General features: G+C 34.5%; 2 long non-coding RNA genes across 2 annotated transcripts; both read right to left on the reverse strand.

The window, feature by feature from the left end:
- Positions 1-2,231: 2,231 nt before the first annotated feature.
- Positions 2,232-3,188, reverse strand: LOC117689457 (uncharacterized). The gene is made up of 2 exons (XR_004601737.2): positions 2,869-3,188; positions 2,232-2,535 (listed from the first exon to the last, which is right to left on the reverse strand). It is a non-coding gene; the product is annotated as an uncharacterized lncRNA (long non-coding RNA).
- A 1,505-nt stretch (positions 3,189-4,693) lies between these two features.
- On the reverse strand, positions 4,694-5,262 carry LOC117689456 (uncharacterized). Its single transcript, XR_004601736.2, has 2 exons — positions 5,072-5,262; positions 4,694-4,852 (listed from the first exon to the last, which is right to left on the reverse strand). It is a non-coding gene; the product is annotated as an uncharacterized lncRNA (long non-coding RNA).
- Between the last annotated feature and the right edge of the window lie 5,062 nt (positions 5,263-10,324).

The raw sequence follows: 10,324 nt of genomic DNA on the forward strand, positions 1-10,324 counted from the left end.
TGGGCTGGATTACATGCACTCCTAACGACATTAACGAGCTGTTTTATTAACGCCGGGTCTTATTTTGTAGTGATATATAGGCACGATAGACAAATCGTTTATCTATTTTAGGAAATTATGGGGTATACTTTTCTTTGTAGCCCAAAAGTCGGTCATTGTTGTCGTGACTGAGACTGACCTGTTAAAAGATGTACTTTACTGGGCACTTGGGAGTGGTTTACAACTTTTTTTTAGTAGCTAGACTACCATGAATAAACTATTGAAATTTTTAAGTTATTATCAGGTATAATTACACATTTATCATACTTTGATATTAGGCAAAAACTACATGAAGACATATCTCACTTGGATACCTACAGAGGATATCTGTAAGATACATGCTGCAATGTTGTTTTCTTTTTCTATATAGAAATATTTTATGAGCCTTTTCTGCTTTGAAAATAGCATTATTTTTGCTGTCATGACAAGCAAACCTTTCACTGCCATGAGGTATAAATCTACTGTGCCATCAAAGACTATGGTATATAAATATAAAACATACAAATTTTTCAATGTTGCATACGTCTTGACATTTTCAATCATCATTTGATTTCAAACGTTCGTTATATATTTAAAACAGTAGCTTTAAATTTATGTAACTACTCTAATTGTAAATATATTATAAATACATTTATTTCGAATGCCCGCATTTTATATCTTATTATTTTAAAAGCATACTTGTAAGTACTAGTATTTTGAATATTACATACATGTGGAATACATAGATAAGAGTTTGCAAAGAAATGCATGACTAATATTTGTATCATACAATATACCAGTGTAGCAACAAATGAATAACTAACAAGTATACATATACAAATGTATGTGCTATTCATTCATTCACAAAACAGTTTTCACTTGTGATCGATTCGATTGAACTGATTTTTTATAATGTTTTCTTATGCTTTTTTGAAGAGTCCCTGTACTTTGTTTATCGTACACAGGAAGCAGACGACCACCAAAGATACGACAACCTTAAACATGACACACTGACACAGAATCTCATCCTCTCGGAAATCAGTTTGTTTAAAAAGAACGATTTTTATGACGAACTGCGAAGGGTATCAAAGTTATAGCGCAGATACTGCATACATACAGCATGCATGTGCGATATCATCGTCAATCTGGAGTTATCACTCACTTTGACGGGGTCGTCAGGTACTTACGTCAGCTTGTCTGCTCGCAGACGTCTTTCTCGTATTCAAAGTTGCAGGCTCTTCATATGTTTGAAATTTTTATGGAAAGTAAACTGCCTAATTGTTAAAAAATATTTATAATTTATGTTTTCAATTAGCAGTTGGTGAATCTCTCTCTCTCTCCCTCTCTCTCTCTCTCTCTCTCTCTCTCTCTCTCTCTCTCTCTCATGGTGTAAATTATTGCAGTCAACTTGCATAACACAAAAACTGAATTCATGGTATCGGTCATTGGTCAGGAAACACAGATTTCAGAAAGATCTTGAATATTAACTTACAATACCAAGCTTGTCTTACGTGACGTAAGCTTTGTAAATGAAGGGTTTGATGGTGTGATCATAAATTTTCTGCATATCAGTCACAAAAAAATATCAATCGTCGGTTATAAAACTTATTTCAACTCTCGGCATACGATAGGTTTAATCAATGTTTTATCAGGAGTAATGTTTATGGGTTGTTTAACCACAAGACGGGTCAGAAAGTAAGATCAGATCTGATAAGGTGCAGCTTTGATTGATTTGAAAAACCTTGAAAAAAAATTAAATCAGAAATTTGATGAAGAATATGGAATTAAATGATATTTAATGAAAAATTTCATTATCGGGTAATTTTTTTAGACATCCTGTAAACAATTTAAAAAAAATGTTTATCGAGACTTTTGAAATTCTGAAGCCCTGGAGTAGAGTTCTATTTCATGCATGTATACATACTGTAATTTTTTGCTCTCTAAAATTAAGACTGCGTTTACAATTAATCTGTCGAAGTATTCTTAAACAATGTGTAAACTTCTCAACTCCAATGAATAGAGGTCTCAATTTTTGTGATGCGATCAAAGTACTTGAACCACACATGTTTTTAGATAAAACGATTAAACGAAAAAAATAACCAGTAAGCTTGTCTTTGAGAAAGACAGAACACATGCACTCTTAAATGATGTGTCAAATTGCTGATTTCCGGAAAGTATATTCATCCAAATAAAAAAGGAAATAAACTCAAATCAACTGGTGTAAGAACTTTTTTATTCAAACATAAATGATGAAAATGGATTGGCGAACTCCTTCAATATGATGACAGCATGCGTGTGGTACAAGAAAAACTTCTTACACATGACGTTACTTGTTGTTGCTGTTGCTTTATTGTTGTTATTAATGTTATTGTTGTTGTCTTGTAGTTGTTGTCGTTGTTGTGTTGTCGTTGTGGAGGGGCTGTCAACATCTCCTCCACCAACTACGCCTACATGTTGGCCGAGGTCTCCTAGCAGCAAAGTTAATTCCACCCCTCCTCATCGAAAATACTGGCCCGGCTGGAAAAGATAACGACAGGGTCATACTAGAACAAATTCACCAATCAAATTACATTGCGTCTTATAAAATCATTGACTCCTTTGGAAATATTTTCCAAAATATATTTGTCTCCTTGAAAATATAAGCAACACTAATTATACCTAAATGTTTTCTTCTACAATCTATCAAGTTGTAAATTTCGAACTTACCGGGTAGCAGTAAATACAAAGTACAAAATTTACTTCCACTCTTTAAATCGAATGTATACACTTTATATAGGTCAAAATAAATTGGGCACCCGGTTTTGAATCTTTTCACTGTAAATCCCTATCGACACGTTTTAAAATACTTACTGTCTTCATTGGTCCTTGCTTGGACTGCATCACTCAATTGTGAAAAAGTTAAACTTTCGGTGACTTGACAAAACTCAGTGACAAGAAGAAGCATACATAGTAAAACAATTACCTCCTTCATCTTAAAGTATTACGTTTATGAGATAATTTGGGTGTCAGCATAGAAAAAATGAGGTATGATGATCGATGAACTTGGTCCGATCCTTGCTTCAATAAACTATGATCCTAGATAAGATATGTTTGTCCATAGATATCATAAAGTTATCTAGGGTTTATAAAGCAAGTCATGGACCGTTTACATATGTATACTAATTAAACAATCTCCGATAATGGTTACACAACTTACAGAAAAGCCAAGTCTTCTTATGTTGTGTCTGTATTTAGAACCATTTTAACAAGAGCTTGGACTTTGGGTAATTGTGTCAAACAGCGATGTGACGTAGGCCTGTCTATTTCATTGTAGGCCACTCGGCCATGGCTCTTTGAAATCAACAAGATTTTTCTGGCCTTTGAGCGAAGACTACGCAATCGGTGTATATTTCGCTTGAAACCAGCGTCATTTTAACTTGTTTTGACGCAAGAAACAGATAGTTACATCCTACTGAAAGTCCAAGGCTTTGTTAAAAACAACCTTACATTTGACGGCTTAAAACATCATATACAATGAAAGGATCATTTAAAACTGTTTAAGACAATAATCAGAATTTGTGTCAGATTTTACGTCTTTTTTATAGTGATATATAATGCAAAGTGATTATGGTAGTTACATTATATAGCGTTATTTTTTTTTTTTAACTCAACTCAAGATCAGCGTTTCCTACAATTATTATTTGATGCCTTGATGATCTGTTGAAAAATCGAATTAATTAAGTTAACGCTCTTTTTATGTTAACTGAAAGTATATTTGGAAACTTGTGAACAATAAAATGTAATGATTTATGCAGAACTGAAGCGCGAAGCTAAGTTCTGTAAATGTGCACAAAACAAACTTTTACTCCTTAACTTAGATTTTGGAAACATTTGACATGAACAGTTTTTATGTCAAAGTTATTTTTAAGATATTTAACTACTTAGGTTATTTTTCTACTTTCCCGTGAAATTCTTTTTTAAGATAAAAAAAACCAACGGAGCTCAAAAAGTGTAGACTGAAAAGTAATGATTGATTTTCATCTCCTGAAAAATGTATGAATTTTATCAAAATGGATTTCAATTAAGATTTAGCGAAAAAAAAATCAGTTAAACATTTTCCTTATATTAAATATTTGTTCGCTAAATCTGACTGTTGTCTACGAATTCTCATGAAACAAGCGTCATTTCTGACCATCATCAAAACCACTGTACTTCCCTTAACAGAATTGGTGAGGGTATTTAAAAACCCTGACAATATCGAGGGCAAAATGTCCAAACAATATTTTCACAACCTCTGTCAACTAAGAAAATAAAAAAACGAATCTCAAAGTTTTGTGTGGACTAAATTGCAAACTTCTTTTGTCTTTCCTCTGCAGTCTGGCATTCATCTGTAGGCAATATTTTCATGATTAGGGTCCATTGTGAAAAAAGAGTGAAAGGACAAAGGTTACCCTGACAGTAAACCAATCAAACCCAGCAAGATCACTTGAACGAAAAAACGAACACACGTGTAAGTGACGCCAGTTAGTTATAAGGCTATAATATTCCAATGAAAACATAAATGATATAAATTTAAAAAAGAAATGATTATATTCCAATGTCTAAGAGATGTTTTTATGGACAGTCACACATGGCATCTGATGAAGCCTTAGCTGGCAGTAACAAGTGACCCCCGAGGAGATCTTTGTAGACAGTCACGGGGAACTCATAACGATGTTTGCGTGGGTGGAGTTTTTTTTTTCTCAGCACCTCCTCCACCAGCGGCGTTTACAGGGGAGTCGACGGGTCCTCCCCCCGACCTGATACATCCCACCCCGCCGGGCCACTCTTGCTGCCACACGATTCTGGTTTTCTACTGAAAATAATGTTAAGGAGAGGAACATGTAAGTTGTAAGAACTTGTTTCCAATCCTCTTGTGTAATTTACACAATAAATTATGTTAAGATAGAATCAAGGTTTCCAAAGGTTTATTTCTTTGTAAATATTCTGTTATAAATTTTGTAGATACGGTATAGTTTTTGTTTACTATTTAAAATCAATTAAAATTATGAAAAATAATAAAGTGCATGCTTACAAGAATTTTCACCGGTTCGTTGGTTTCTCAGCAGTTGTTCGACAACTCTTCCAAATCCTGTTCCTGGCTGAGGGTTCTCCTCTACCCGACAGTAACACATCTCACCCAGGAACAACATCAGTAACAAAGCAAGGAGTTTGGTCTGCATCTTTGTAGCAAGTTATAGTAAGCGAATTCCGCGAGACAGTGACCCATCAGATTTATACCCATATGATTAACTGTCGCGATAAAGGTTGGTTGTTTACTTGTTCGCATTTTATTATGCTGACAGAAATTGTATAATCTTTGTAAACATGACTGTCCTGTAAATACTTTATTGGGGCCAATTCAGATTCCATAACAGATGGTCCTATAGTTTGATATCATAGGTTTACTAATAATAATCAAATAAATGTTTTAAAACATGCATTCATCTTGACTTTGATCATTTACCAAGTTATAAAACAATTATTTAGTAATTATCGATTTACATACGCTTTCTATTTTTAATTCAATTTTATTCGTTAGGTGGGTACTCTGGGTGTTTTTTAAAAAAATATTTATACTTTTAAATCGCGATTTACAGAAGTACAGTTAAATCGGGGGGAGCAATTGCATGCTCTATGGTCAAAGTATTTGGTGTTCAAATCCTGCAGCTCTTTGACTTTTGAAATTGCACGTTGTGTCCTCGGGAACGTTGTGTCTCAGTCCACACTGCTGAAAACTTACATGTACATGTAGGTACATACCCGCTTACGCTTGGGGTTTACCTGTGATGGACTGATGTCCTATCCAAGCGGGAATCAGTGACTCTCGTCTACAGCTAGAGACTGTTCTTGTGACCCACAAGTACATGTAGTATCAATAATTTGAACATTATACATGTATCTAGAATTAGAAAGATATGATTGTGTACAACCTGATCGTCTTTCAATTAAAGTCCATGTACAGATTAATTCAATCTACAGATGTAGGATAAGAGTACTTTCTAACTTTAAAAAAAATCGAAGCAAATAATCAATAAAGATATCCAGATTTGTACAGGTGTGGGGACACCTGCATTTTACTAATTTTAATTTGATGATTAAAGAAAAAAATATCGTCAAAAAATTCCAATATTTTGTGTTTAATTTAGTTTCGGACGTTGTTTACGTCATCGGAAAAAAACACACGTGGATCCAAAAACATAAATACAGCACAAAAAAATGATGATCCCTATATTATGAAAGACCTTTCTGATCTTAGTTACCAGAAAAAATCATCATCAACAGATTAAAATGTTCGAAATTGAAAAGATATTTTATGACTTTCTTCCTATCTCTGTATGCGGTCTAAATTGGGTGCGATAATATTTTTTGTGATGGCATAAATTCAATAACGAAAAACATCTTTTAAATGATTATAATGTGATTATTATCTGCTAAGGGTTATCAAAGTGGCAATTTTTTGACATACGGTAAAATTGTTATCTTCTTTTCTCCTTCTACGATCTACTTCGTCTATCTAGGTGATATAAATCAAGAATGCAGCCTGGCTTTTCCCCTCACACCAGTTGAATGAGAGCCATAGTTGCCAAACACACCTGAAAGACGGCCACGTGTAATGTGATGTTTGTGATACTCAACAAATTGAAGACATTTTATTCTCCAATGTCCAAAATATTACAATTTACGAGAAATATTAAGTCTCCAAGTACATTTAAATCAAATCTACCTTGGTTTGTCTTGCAAAATAAATCAAATGTGCTTTATCAATCCGTAATAATTATTTGCCAAATTGCATGTAACTCATTCAATGTATTAAAAAAAACATATTCTCTTGTATGTTATCATATTTTATGCATTTAAACTATATCTCTAGTTATGTGTAATAATTGTTGCCTCAAAACTGTATATTCAATCTGTATATGAATTTAATTTACTATATGTAAATTGTGGAACTGTGGGAACTGTGGAACTCTTGTTCAAGGGTTTCACCCCCCCCCCCACCCATTTTAGGCTCCAAAGGGTCTAATGTTTATTGTATTATTATATGAATTTTTGTAAACCGTTGGCCTGTATTGCCTAAAGTTGTATTTCTGAATAAATACTGATACTTTTATAATTTATATATAATTCAATCAAAGAAAGATCGAAAATTATATCTAATTAAAGAAAATTCTTTATACAAGTTTACATTTTAATACAGTGTCTGTATCGGACTGAAACTGTTATAAAATTGAAATGTAACCCCCCCCCCCCCCCCCCCATTGAATTGACAACCCTGTCCCATTGATTGTGAATTTTTCATTTATTGGAAAGATGTATAGATACCAAATTTACAATACGACAGCTTCACAAGAGAGAATTGAACGAGGGAATTAATAATCTAATTAAAGATATATACCGAGTATCTATGTAATACACCTACAATCAGTGAGACGTACAATTATACATTTGATTTCATGTTAACAAAAATATGAAAGTCTCTATATAAATTAAATTAGGGGTAAACTGTGAAGCAACTTAGTGCTGGATTACATGCGCATATGACCGCATAGCAAAAATTTCTTTTACGCACCAGGTGCAAAATGCAAACACTAGTATGCACAATTTGCAAATCGTATAACGGTATATGAATGAGCACTCATGAAAGAGGTTCCTGGGCTCTTCCTAAAAATCTGTTATCAGAGGTTTGTGTAAATGTGCATTAAACACACAAACGTCACGTCATACAAAAATATGGCCTAGTGTTTTAATTATATAACAAATTATGCATTTTAAAACTACATGTACGTGTACACTCTTGAAATTTGCATTCATCTCCTTAGACTTTTAATAATGTAGATATTATGTTTTCAGTATGAAAAATTGCGAGCTGAGGATGAACTGCACGGGCAGAATGTAATTTGTCCTATTTTGTATTTTCCCCTCCAATAAATTCACTAATTACAATATGACATATATTTGTATTCGTCTTAGATCATCTACCTTTCAAAGTTCAATACGATGATTTCAAATGCTAAATTTTTAAACTTTCGCTTCTTCAAAAGTCATTGAAAACCCACAACATCCAGTTACATTTATTCTCATTCCAAAATTTTTAACTCAATTTCTGATGTTTTGTGCGTTAGTTTCTTTATAAATACAGGTATTTCATTTTAGAGATATAGGTGTGATAGCTATTGTCTGAATAAGTATTACATAAGATATACATTATGGTGTTCCGATGGGGCCACTTCGACCTTCGCACTTTCGCCTTTAGGTCGAGGTGCGAGAGTGCGAAGTTGCGAAGCGAAAGTGCGAAGACGCGACGGCGAAGGAGCGAAAGTGCGAAGATGCGACGGCGAAGCGCGAAGTTGCGAAGGCGAGAGTGCGAAGTTGCGAAGGCGAATTTGCGATACTACTATCGCTCCTTCGCCATCGCAACTTCGCACTCTCGCCTTCGCATCTTCGCGCTTTCGCCTTCGCCTTTTTATAATTGTGGAGCTCTCTATCGTTTAAAGACAATTTTAGCTGTATAAAAGGACATCTGAGGCAGACGATGAACTTTTTAGAAATTATTTTCAACAGCCTGCGCAGATCCATAACTTTTTCGGGGGGGGGGGGGGGGGGGGGAGTCGATGGATAATTATATTTGTCGGGGGGGGGGGGGGAGGGAGGTCCCGAGACATATTTTGGAGATTTTATTATAAATAATAAAATTCAATTTTCCGGACCCTTTCTCCCCCTTTACTGCATGTGTGAATTTATTAATATTGAATTTTCCGGGGGGGGGGGGGGGCGGCGGATCCCCTCTCCCACTCTAGATCCATACATCAGCAAGGAGTGTCGCATAATGAAACATGATTAGAACGTCACTGTGTTTGATCCACGGTAAACAGACAGCTGGTGGGTGACAATGTATTTGTGGAAGTGCATTTGTATACATTATGGCGGACATTACATTTTAAGTGGAGTATATAATGATTAGGCATAGCCAGCACTGGTAAACATATATGTCACATATACATGTACACATTAAAATATTTATAAACATTCATAGTAAGCACAAAGGCCTAGCGCATGCGTACCAATAATATCATGGATTAATCGGAAAACCTTGACGAGTACGGTGTCTGCATCAAATTCTATGTATTCGACCGAGACTTTCTGAATGCTTTCAAAAAAGGCGAAGGCGAAAGTGCGAAGGCGAAAGTGCGAAGTTGCGAAGGCGAAGGAGCGATAGTAGTATCGCTTCTTCGCCTTCGCACCTTCGCACTTTCGCCATCGCATCTTCGCGCTTCGCCGTCGCATCTTCGCACTTTCGCTCCTTCGACCTAAAGGCAAAAGTGCGAAGGTCGAAGTGGCCCCATCGGAACACCATAATACATCCCTTTTTACTTGATATTAATCTATTGCGGCTTATGCATACAAATAAATTGCATTATTATAATTCATTTTACCTAGTTTTGTTTATAAAAAGGTCGCATTTGTGGACGAACAAAAGCATGAATAAATCTGTAATATTTCGAAATATTGATTCATTTGTAAACAATTAGGCTAAATACGAATGTCATGAAATAGGGGACCTGAACCTATTTTGTCAAAAACGCTTCTTCCATGAGTTAATATGCACAAAAAACGTTTAAATATTTATAGATGTTATACAATAGTCACCACACTCATTTTTCAAAAGAAACTCGTCTTTCTCTTAGCAAACTGTAGAAATATGAATTAAAGAATTGTGTATTTTGGCCCGAAAAGCTTCGAATAGACTACCATCAGACGGTAGTAAAAAGATGGATAAATCAAAATTTTGTCATTAGAATTTGCATTATTAGAAGTTTTTTTTCTAATTTTTTAATGAGGTTTGGCTTATCTTTAAAATACATGTACTAGTATAAGTAACCTGACAGTTGCCCTAAAATAAGCACAGTGAAAGCCAAAACCATATCTACCGTTCCAAGGCCAACACGATGACGTCACTCATAACATTTTGCTTTCAACTTGCGGTATTTTTTCTTCAAAATTCTTTATATCATATAACATCTTAACCTGTTTGATAAATGTTTCGCTTTATTAAAACGTGCCTATCTTTGCTGTAATACGATAATTTTGAGGACGTTTCTTAAATTCAATACTTTTTAGAGACGCCGAGCATAACATGGTTCCGTTTTACTTTGCAATCTTTAACTTGTAACATGTTTATCAAACTTTTGAAGTTTCGATATGTGCTCGTAAACGTGTAATAATTAGCATTTCTAAAATAAGAAAAAAAATCAAATTTATAGCTTTAAACAACTTGGTATAAAAC

This window comes from Magallana gigas, chromosome 6, assembly GCF_963853765.1.
Source record: "Magallana gigas chromosome 6, xbMagGiga1.1, whole genome shotgun sequence".
Lineage (NCBI taxonomy): Eukaryota > Metazoa > Mollusca > Bivalvia > Ostreida > Ostreidae > Magallana > Magallana gigas.